Below are 11292 nucleotides of genomic sequence, written 5' to 3' on the forward strand. Positions count from 1 at the left end.
CTTATGAATGATGGAAAATCCAAGCATGAGTGTGGACATTAAGCTGGTCCCAATTTACATGGAGTGGGCATGAAGGAGGTCAAGATGCTGTGAGGGTGAGGGTGGCTGGCTGATTTCCATCAATGCTGAGCTCATTGAGGATGATGAATGGGTAGGGGTGGAGGGCAGAGTGTGAAGCAGGTTATAATGTCTCAAGTGAAACTGGTATATGGCACTGATAGGTTGGGGCAGAGGGTGCCATTTTCCTTACTAGAGGCTATGCTTTGGCTAAGTGGAATCATTGGTTATCACCAAAAAATCCTCTGTTCTTACATATCTCTTTGCCATTGCTCAAGCTTTCTCTGTTTGTGGAATATCCTTTTTTTTTTTTTTGCAAGTTTATTTTTTAGTTTATTTTTATATTTTAAAGATCAACTTAACGTGTGGCTTGAAGTTACAACCCCAAGATCAAGAGGTTTGATCTTGATCAAGGTGCCCCTGTTTGTGGAATATCTTTAATTTCAGTTCCCTCTGATGAAATTCTATGGCTCCTTCAGTGAAGCTTCTCCTCATGAAGCTCTCCTGATCTCCAACACCCCTCCTAGGCCCTCCTGCCGTATTTCATAAATTCTGTTTTGGAAAAGAGGGTTTGAGATATATATACACATATATATGTGTGTATATATGTGTATATATATGTATATATGTGTGTATATATGTGTATATATATGTGTGTATATATATATGGTTTATGTTAATAGATGTTTTATATTTTCTTTAAAATTTTTTTTAATGTTTATTTATTTTTGACAGAGAGAGAGAGAGAGAGAGAGAGCACGAGCGGGGCAGGGGCAGAGAGAGAGGGAGACACAGAATCCGAAGCAGGCTCCAGGCTCTCAGCTGTCAGAACAGAGCCCAACGCGGGGCTTGAACTCACAGACTGCGAGATCATGACCTGAGCCGAAGTTGGACACTCAATTGACTGAGCCACCCAGGTGCCCCAGTGTTTCATATTTTCTGATGGCATGTGAGTTCCTGGAAATGAGAGCTCTCTTGTATTCATCTTTGTCATTAAAACCAATTTGCACAGTAAGACCCAATGCATGTTTGTGGGACTGAACGAGTGATACAGTTTCAGAGTAGGGGCCGTTCTGTTTCAATTCTGTGTAATTTAACATTCATGACTTAATGTTAAATAACTTGCTGCTCCAAGAATCATTTGACTCTTTGTGTTGTTTTTCTTTTCTGTGGGGGAGAATCTCAATATATTTATGTTATGGGTCTTAAATTTATATTCAGTAAGTTATTCAGTGAGTATTTGTCGAGGACCAGATCCTGTGCTATGTGCTAGGGTCTGAGGATACAAAGATAAAAAAGTCATGGTTCTTGCCTTTGAGGATTCCCAAATCTAATTGGGTTAATAAAATAGGACTGGGATCTTTCTAGAAACTATAGCATATGCAGAGGAGGGTATTCTCTCAGTCTCTGGGATAAGGCTCCTTCCATTTAAGTCCTGGGCTAGAAGGTTTACCTCTCAAAGATAAGAACTGTAAGGAGAGGTCTTGCCCCCTGCACTGAAGGCACATTTGCAATACTGAGGAATGAGTCACAACCTGTGAGGCTACTGTGGTATAAATGGAAATGCCAGACAGGGAATGTGAATGCCTGAGTTTGAGTTTCAGCCCCCTCCCTTACTAGATAAGCTGTTTTTTTTATTTGAGTTCTGGTTTTCTTAGATGTGAAATGGGGATAGTAATTAAGGAGATAATAAATATAAAAGAGCTCTTTAAATGGTGAGGTGTTATACCAGTGTTAATTGCTACCAGCAGTAACGCTGTGTGGGTTAAATCAAAGTGCATTTTGTAAACTGTACTTTGTATATGATGGGTGTCATTCTGGAAGCCCTTCCCTCCTCACTTCCGTTGCCTCTGTCCCAGTGGCTGGCCCTCATTAATTCCCTGGAGCAGCCCTGGGGGCCCTGTGCAAGCTGGAGGCGTTAGCTGTTTGCTTTCCCCCATTGTCTGCACACAGCTACATTTTCTTCGGGTTCTTCTAGACATCTTTCATGCTGCTGGGTGCAAACCATTGAAGTTCTCTGCCTCATTGTTTTTAGGTCTTCAATTGTTGTAAGGCAGAGTTGAGAAAATTTCTCTTTCACAATGACCCACAAGAAAACCGTCACATGCACATTAAAATTTCTGCTCTGAGGAGGTTGTACCATTTCAGAGCCACATCCAATCTGTTGGATCTAAATATGTCCTCAAAATATTCTGAGTCTGTATTGCTTTTTTTTTAATTTGGTCTAAATTCTTCATTGTGGAATTCAAGGTCCTTTATGGTCTAATCCCAGCTGTTTTTTTTTTTTTTTTTTTTTTTTTTTTCCCATTATTTCCCTTCATTCACTGCAAACTCCAGTCAAAGGGCACTTTTCACTGTTGCCTGCAGGCAGAGTTGATCTTCCAGCTGGTTCTCACTGGTAAGGCCACACTGGTTATTCAAATCTTGAAAATTTCCTCTCCCTTCTTTCTTGTCTGAACCCTTATTTAGTGGCCTCTCTTCTTGTCTGAACCCCTGACTGTTGTCCATTTGAAGCCCAGCCACCCTCGTCCCTCTGCTGGGCCATGTAGTTCCTGTAATCAGGTGGCTTTTGGGTTAGTGTATGATGTGGTGAGGGTCTCCAGGACTTGCTCCAGTGTGGCCACCTGGCCACTATTCTCACTGGTCTGTGTTAAGTCACATTTGAAATACCTTCCAGCCCCTTTAGGGGGTTTTCATTCTTGTGATATTTTCCTTTCATCTACAATGTTTTCCCCATCTCCTCAAGTCCAAATTCTACTTATATGAAGACCCAGCTAAAAAAGAACCTTATCTATGAAGCTTTCACTTTATCTCTTCCAACTAAAAAGGATCTGTCTCCTCACTGATCTACTACAGCCCTTTATCTGCACTTTTCTTGTGGCTTGTGTTCCAGGTGATCTTGAATTCTGGCTATTTAAGTATGTGCCAGTTTTTCCCTGGGGGGCAGGATCTAGTACAATACCTTTTGTTGGTGGCACTATCCCACTTTCTAGAGGGCTTTCACAGTCCTTCTTACTCATACTCTGGGTCTAGGACAAGAGAGTGATGGGTTCGTAGGTGTAAGGACTTCTCTGTGACAGGGGAAGAATTTAAAGGTTCTTGTGGTCTGTCTTTTCTAATGGTTTAACACTTTTATGCAGTGGGACTTCCTCTGTCTCAACTCTGCCTGGCTCCCATGCTGCCAACCTCCAGCTCTTGGAAGGCCTAGGAATGGGCTGGTTAGCTAGCTTTGTTCCCAGCCTTTACAAAGAGATTGGTGAAAGCAATAGGAAGTTGATTCAAGCCAGTTTAAGTAATCATGAAATTATTGTTCACGATCTCTAAAACAGGAGGTCCCACGACAGGAGAGCTTACAGGCCTGATTGATTCAGGAGCCTGGTGACATTGTCAGGGACAAGGTTCTTCTTATCTCACGGTCCAAGCTACCCTATAATCACAGGACAGCCACCAGCAGCAGGTTGCACATCCTGAGCGTGTATTTCCTTGTTTGCATCCAGCGGGAGAGACTTGCTTCTCTTTTCTGGAAGCTCTGAGCAAACTTCTCTTAACTCTTATTGCCCAATTAATTTAGGCCTGCCTACCCAGAACCAATCACTGACTGAAGGGATAGAACCACTCTCATTAGCTGAGACAAGTTGGGGTGGAACAGAAGTTGAGGTAAGATTGTATTTTCCAGAAATGGCTGTCACAGTGTTGCCCTCCCATGTGCTCTTCTTATAATGTGACCTTCACACTCCTTCCAAAAAGACACGGGATCTGTGTTTCCTCCCCTTGAATCTGTGTAGGCTTGTGCCTACTTTGCAAGTGATACTCTATGATTTCTGATACTTGATGTTAAGTTAAATGGTGATATGGGGTCTGCCTGGTTCTCTCTTGGGACCCTTGCTCCAGGAATGCAGCCACCATGCTATGAGGAAGCTCAAGCCACTTGGTGGGCAGACCCCTGTCAGGGGAACCAGTGGCCAGCACCAAATGGCCAGCACATGAGTGAACTGCCTTGGAAGTGGAGCCTCCGGCTTCTGTCATGTTGTCACACTGCCCAGCTGACACTGTGTGAGGCTGGAGTGCTGTTTTATAAACTGCCGAGTTTTGGGGTGTTATTATTATTATTATTATTTTAATGTTTATTTTATTGTGAGAGAGAGAGAAAGCGAGCACGTGTGGGGGAGGGATAGAAAGAGAGGGAAAGAGAGAATTCCAAGATTTGGGCTCCATCTCATGAACCGTGAGATCCTGACCTAAGCCAAAATCAAAAGTCAGAAGCTTAACTGACTGGGCCCACCCAGGCGCCCCTTGGAGTGATTTTTGATGCAGCAATGGATAACTGAAACAGGGGCCCACTACAAAAATTATTGTGTTTCCTCACTGCTTTCTGTAGTACCTTACTGTTTCTGTCACTGGATAGGGTATCTATCAAGGGCAAGGCCTAAGGTGAGGGCCTGGAGAAAAGATTTGACGCCTAGAAGGCATTTTGTTGTTTCCTTTAACTTACTAAGTCTGGGAATCCTGTATGGGATTTTATGGTTCAGGTTTTATAATAATAACAGTGATTTTGCACACCTCCCTCAAGAAATTGCAGTGGAAGATGGCTGGTTGTAATGTGGATGTTCAAGATCCAAGGGAAGTAGTCATGACTAATATCTACTTTCTTTTTACTGAAAGTGTGACCCACCCAGGAAGGAGCAAGCATTGTCAAGGCATCATTCTCTCAGGGATGCTTCTTTCTTGTTTTTACCTATTCCAGGAGCCAGGCTCTTGACTGGTTGCCAGAGGGTCCACTCAACTAAAGTAAATATTCCCCCAAGGAATTCATTTATTTAACTGAACAAGAGAAGGACTGAACTCATGCTCTAGAGAAATCTACATATCGTTTTTAAAGGGTTAACACCATGGTCAATCTATAAGGAAGTAGTGATGTGGTTTTGATGCTAACAAATTCTGTCTCTCTTAGAGATCTGACTAAACTTTTCAGGTGTGGTTGCAGGAATTACTGCTGTCTTGGTCCTCTACTTTGTCATCTTGGGTTTGCTTATTTCCCCGAACTTTTATGTGCCCCTGCTTCACCTTGCTGGCCTCCTGTCATATGATCCAGACTGGTTGCTTCCTGGTATTCAAAACTCTTCAAATTGTTTTGCAGAGAAGTCTCGGAGTCTGTCTCCAGTTTTTTGAAGTCCAGACTTCACGCACTGTCTTCACCCATTAATTTGCAGTTGCAGATTTGAGTACTGCTGAAACACAGGTTTATCCTGTTGACTGAATTTTTTTTTTAATTTTTAATTTTTGCAAAGTACCTGCTGTGGTGACTGGTTCTTGGAATTGATTTTCCTTTCTCTGCACATCCTTTGCCCTGCAACCTGGCAACAGTTGGGCTTCTGTGAAACATCCATGCCTCTGGCAGGAAGAGAACAGGTATAGATTTGGAGGATAGCCGCCCCCCCCCCCCCCCCCCGCCCCCACCATCCTCTCTCCTCAGCTGATCCAGTGTGGAGGTGACTTTGGTTGCTTCCTGAATTATAAGACCAGACATTGCCGTGGCTTTGTTCACTCTGGGTTTTTATTATTTCAAAGGTTCTATTTTTCTGACCACTGAGATACTCAATAATTATTTGTTGGGTGAATGAACAATTTTATTTGGACTCGATTTGGTTAGAGATAAAGAAACGGAAGCCCAGAGGGGTTGCAGGACTTGGTGAGATGCAGAGGCAGACTTACAACTGGGTCTCTTGGCTTTATTGCAAATACTTGCTCATTTTAAAGACTCAAGAAAGCTGCCTTTCTTTCTGAAAGCTTTCCTGCCAGCCTCCCCTGGCCTTGCCCCCTCCAGGGGCACTGACCGCTGTCTCCACAGGACCCCGCACGGACGTCCTGGACTGTTTCAGACAGTTATTTATCTACGCGTACATCTCTTCCTGCAGAGACAGCAAGCTCCTTGAAGGCAGAGGCCGTGTCATAGTTTTTTAAAAATCCGCCATGCATAGCACAGGCTTGGCCTTCAATGTGTGAATTAATGGATGTTGGAGTGAAAGTCAGTTGGAGTGAAACCGCACATCTTAGATTTTTCTCCCTTGACAGTGAATTTCAGCCTTTCTCTATTTGTCCGTGGTCGTAACTGTGAGGTCACATGCTTCGTTACTTTATAATAAAGCGTCTCCTTCAGACATTGTGTATATATGCCTGTACATGTGCATTTTAATTTTGTCTCTTTAAACTAACCACTAGTATTAAAAAAGAAATACAGGCTTATCATGAAAAAAATTCAAACAGTACAGAAGGGTTTACAGTGAAAAGCTGAAGGCTTCTAATTCCCCCTAGACCCACTACCCTCTGTAATCAGTGTTTTTGAGGTGTTCTCAGTAGTTGTTTTATCAGACTTACATGTATAGAGTCACACTGGATGCACTGATTTACCACTTGCTTTGTTTTCACTTAATGATCTATTTCGGACATCTTTTCATATCAGTGCATATATTTCCACCATATTCTTCTTTTTAAAAAAAAATTTAATGTTTATTTTTGAGAGAGAGAAAAACAGAGCACGAGTGGGGGAGGGGCAGAGAGAGGAGGAGACACAGAATCCAAAGGGGCTCGAACCCACAAACTGTGAGATCATGACCTGAACCGAAGTCTGATGTTCAACCTACTGAGCCACCCAGGCGCCCTCCACCATATTCTTCTTAATGACTTCATAGTATTCTATAATACAGATACAGTATGAAAAGCCCAATAGTGAGCTTTTATTGAAAGACAATTAGATAGTTTCATTTTTTTCCCTAAGAAGTGTTCAGAAATCCTGTATGCATATAGGCGTACCTGAGGAGAAACTCTTGATAAATAAAACAAGTCACTTCTTAGGTCTGTGAATTAGCAAGTCCTCTCAGACGTTTACCACCAAGTGGACACAAGAGAGTTAAGTGTTGTGGTACGTTCCTGTGCTTCAGCCCAGAAGTGAGGCATTTCTGGAGCCCATGGCCTCCTTATGTTGCTTTGGTTCTGCCGGCCTCTCCAGCTGCCCTCTCCTCATCCCCAGCCCAGCCCTGACTCCACTTTGGGTCTCTCTGTACCTGGCCAAATCTCCCTCTGTTGCTTAGTCACCCTTGATTGGGAGCCAAAGCAAACCAGCCAGCCCATGAACAGGAATTACCTGTTTCTCAGTCAACACTGCCCCCCACCCCCAACCCCTAACGTCTGTGATCTCCCACTTATTGTCCAGATTGTGGCCTCTCCTTGTGGTTTGGTGTGTGCTGTTTAGAGGGAGAAAGAAAAGCAAAGCTCTGCCAAAGCAAGGCAGTTTGAGTTTTAAGTGGCAAAGTTAAAACAGAAGAAAGCAAGTTAAAGAGGCTCACAGTGTGGGGATAGGGAGATATGGATTCAGTAAATGTTTATTTAGCACCTATCCTCTGCCAATTTAAGGCACAAAGCAGGTGTGTGTGGGCTGAGGGGCGCTGCCTGTGCCTCCTGTTCTGGTCTCACATATCAAGAATAGAAAGGAACTCCTGTCTGTGTCTGTCTCTCGCTGCTCTGTCCCTCCCCTCCAAGCAGGGCTGGTCAGGAATAGATCTAGCTGTGGACAGGAAACTAGTGGTTTTGGTGGTCTGGGTGGAAACGATGACGTTTGCTCTTGCCAGGCTTAGAGTGTGGAATGGGGTAGGGCTTGGGAGCCTCCCCAGGAAGTGACTCAGGGACCTGAGATGTCTGAGCTGTGGCTTTCTCTTGCTGGAGGGCTGTGGGTGGGTCTCTGAGTGCCAGGCAGTACTTGATTTCCTGACTTGGACACCTGAGCAGCCAGAACTCAGAGATGTGAGCACCGCCTATTGTCACAGGTGTCTGGGGGCTCTACACGTTATTGTCATAGGTATTTGGGGGCTCTAAACATTCCAGGAAGCCCTGCCCCAGAAGCTGCCAGAGATGCCTTTCCTCCAGCTACCTACATTGCCCACAGTTTCAGTAGGTGACAGTCCGGTGACTTCAACTGTGGGGTGCAGCAGCCTGGTTCCCAGAGCTGGTGATGGGAGGGTGGGGCAGACACACCTCATTCATTTCAGGTTTCTCAACTAACAAAAAACTTGTCAGATTACAGGAATTGCATGAGGCTTTTAAACTCTCAGTATGCCAGGAAAATAATCATCACCGTTTACTACCTGCTCCAATGCACCCTTTTATCTGTCTATCTGATGAAGTTTTGGGGTGATGGGGGGTTCGTGGGATCTGGAGCCAATGGCCAATAAAGAATTCTTTTTTTTTTTAATTTTATTTATTTATTTATTTTGAGAGAGAGAGAGAGAGAGAGAGAGAGAGAACAAGCAGGGGAAGGGGCACAGAGAGAGAGGAGAGAGAATATTCTGAGCAGACTCCAAATGGTCAGCAGAGAACTGGATGTGGGGCTCGATCTCCCAAACTGTGAGATCATGCTTGAGCCGAAATCAAGAGTTGGATGCTTAACCAACTGAGCCACCCAGGCACCCCCAAGAAGGAATTCTTGAAGATGTCTTTGGTGCAAAAAGGTGATTTTGATGAGGGAGCATAAGGCAAACTGACAGACTGCAAACACCACCCTCCCACCCCAGGTGGGACATGTGTGATATTCCTCAGGCATTCCTGGTGGCCCAAAACAAATGGTTAACTGACAGAGATCATGGTTCTGCAGGACCTAAGGCTCCATCACCCCTCCACAGAGATTCTGGGAAACAGGCAGAAGGAAGTGGCAAATGGAACTAAATTTCCTTATACCCTGCAGCCCATTGACAGATACTTGAGGTCGGCAGAGTAAGTTTCTCTAAGAACTCCTTATAGTCTTAATGCTAATGCTTTGCTAAAGGGAAAACAACCCTAGCTTGACAATAGCTAGGCCTCCACTATCCTGGGAGTCTTCTTCAGCACGTGAAAATCTCACTGGATGGCTCAGTTGGTGAAGCATACAACTTCGGCTCAGGTCATGAACCCATGGTTGTTGGGCTCTGCTTCAGATTCTGTGTCTCCCTCTCTCTCTGCCCCTCCCCCACTCACCATCTGTCTCTCTCTGTCTCAAAAATAAAATAAAAACATTAAAAAAATTAAAAAAAAATCTCACTGGAAACTTCCCCTGCACTTTACTTCCTCCAACCCCAGAGTATATTACCAGTCTCTCCTTATGGTCCTGGGGCAGCTCTTCCTGCCCAAGGGTCCTGTCCCATGCTTCAATAAAATCACCTTTTTGTACCAGAGACGTCTTCAAGAACTCGTTCTTGATCGTCAGCTCTGGACTCCACGAACCCCACTATCACACCCCAAACCTCATCAGTTTTATTAAAGCACAGGGACAGGACCCATGGGCAAGAAGGGCTGCACTGGGGTCATGATGGGTAACATCATTATACACCCTCAGGTTGGCAGGGGGTCGGGGATAGAGTAAGTCTCTAAGGAATTTTGGAAGCAAGGTTTCCGGGACCTTGAGGGGCTAGCTGTTGCTAGGGAAACACCATTAATCACAGTTTAATAAAACCTGAGTCACAAGATCCCCTCAGATACATAGTTGGGGGGTGGGGGGCATAAGCTTGGCCAGCATATATCCTGGGGCAGTTGAGATAAAGGAAGTAGATTTACAGAATCCTCCGGTTGGGACAATGTTAAGCCAAGGTTCTCTTTTGTCCCCAAAGTGTCATCAACCAGGCAGCTGTGCTCCTAGAGGGAGGTCACTCTGCTGGTTTCCAGGACTTGTCAATGGGCTGCAGACAGTAAGGGAATTTAGTTTTTAATTTGCCTTAGTTTCGTACAGGACCATGGCAAGGATTTAAGCCTCTTTCCTTTGTTCTTGGGTAGTGGGAGTGTCCCAGGAATATCACACATATTCCACTGGGGTGGGCGTCGGGTGCTAACTTGTGCTTTGTCCCTCAGCCTGCCTCATGCTCCCTCATTGAATCTACTGCTCTACCTACATATCTTTTGAGTCATTTTATAATTTACAGAAGAAAAAAGAAATAGTAAAAATGACTTTATTAGAAATTATAATAAGAATTTAAATATGGCAAACTCAAATTTTTGTTCCATATTTTCCTGGATTTGAAAATATACCCATGTATGTTTGCTTATTTTTTTGTGTGTAGGTACATATCTGTATATATGACATGTGTGTCCTCTTATTTGTTCCATAATTGCAAAATATTTCCATTTTTAGATTTATAAATACCAAAGGATCAATCTAATGAATGTTTTATTTCTACATCATCTCTTTCTGCCCATTTGCCTTGTTACACTCACCTGTCTTTAGCATTTTTCCACTTATAAACTGTATCAAGTAGAATTTAGTGCATAAACATTATAAGAGATGAAAGAATGTCATGTTTTTTCTGCAAAGTGGGTGCTTCAGGTTCGGGCAAAGTACTGTGCGATGTAGCTTTTCCTGTGGAATAACTAACTGCGTGAGACTACCCTGTCTCTTTTTTGTCCTTAGAAATATATATCATCCCCTCATTGATTCTTGCAAGCTTGTTGGAGGGCTGCACAGCTACTTGTATGTCCTGTAAGAAGTAACAGTCTTCTCCCTCAGGGGATGCCACCTCCCTTCTCCCTCAGGGGATACCACCTCCCTTGATGAGCCTGTGGCTTTGGGATAGACACACACGGAGGTGTGAGGAAGACTAGCCAGCCAGAGCAGCAGAATGGTCCCTGGTAGTCAGCGGGGTGACTCCACCTCACTGAGAACATGCCTGGCTCTCCACATGGGTGATATAGTCATCCAAAGACTCTAGCATGAGACCTCCCTGAGACGATCTGTTTCACCGCTGTCAGTAGAGGGCTTGCTGTCCCTTTGCATGCATTTATCTTTTGATTCATTTGATAATTGTGAAATGTGTTCTTTTGTCAATTTTCTCCTCTTTGCTATTATGTGAAGAAAATGAAAAATTCTCAATTCTCAACTGTGTTCAAGGAAAGCGAAAACAAACAAAAACCCACACCACACATAAATAAGGTATCTTGAAACTTTTAAAAGTAACTTTTGGAAAGATGATGGAATACTTTGGCACCATCATAAGAAAACGGAAGGATGACACAGATGACATCATGGTGATGATTCATTCCACTTGTGAGGTGTCCTCCAAGCATTCCTGTCCCTCCTGTTTTCTTATATCTTGAAATGTTTCAAGATACAGAAAAATGTGGGGTGGCTGGGTGGCTCAGTCGGCTAAGCATCCAACTTCGGCTCAGGGCATGATCTCATGGTTCCTGAGTTCAAGCCCCATGTCCAGCTCTGTGCTGACA

The sequence above is a fragment of the Prionailurus bengalensis genome, chromosome C1 (genome assembly GCF_016509475.1).
Source record: "Prionailurus bengalensis isolate Pbe53 chromosome C1, Fcat_Pben_1.1_paternal_pri, whole genome shotgun sequence".
Taxonomy (NCBI): domain Eukaryota; kingdom Metazoa; phylum Chordata; class Mammalia; order Carnivora; family Felidae; genus Prionailurus; species Prionailurus bengalensis.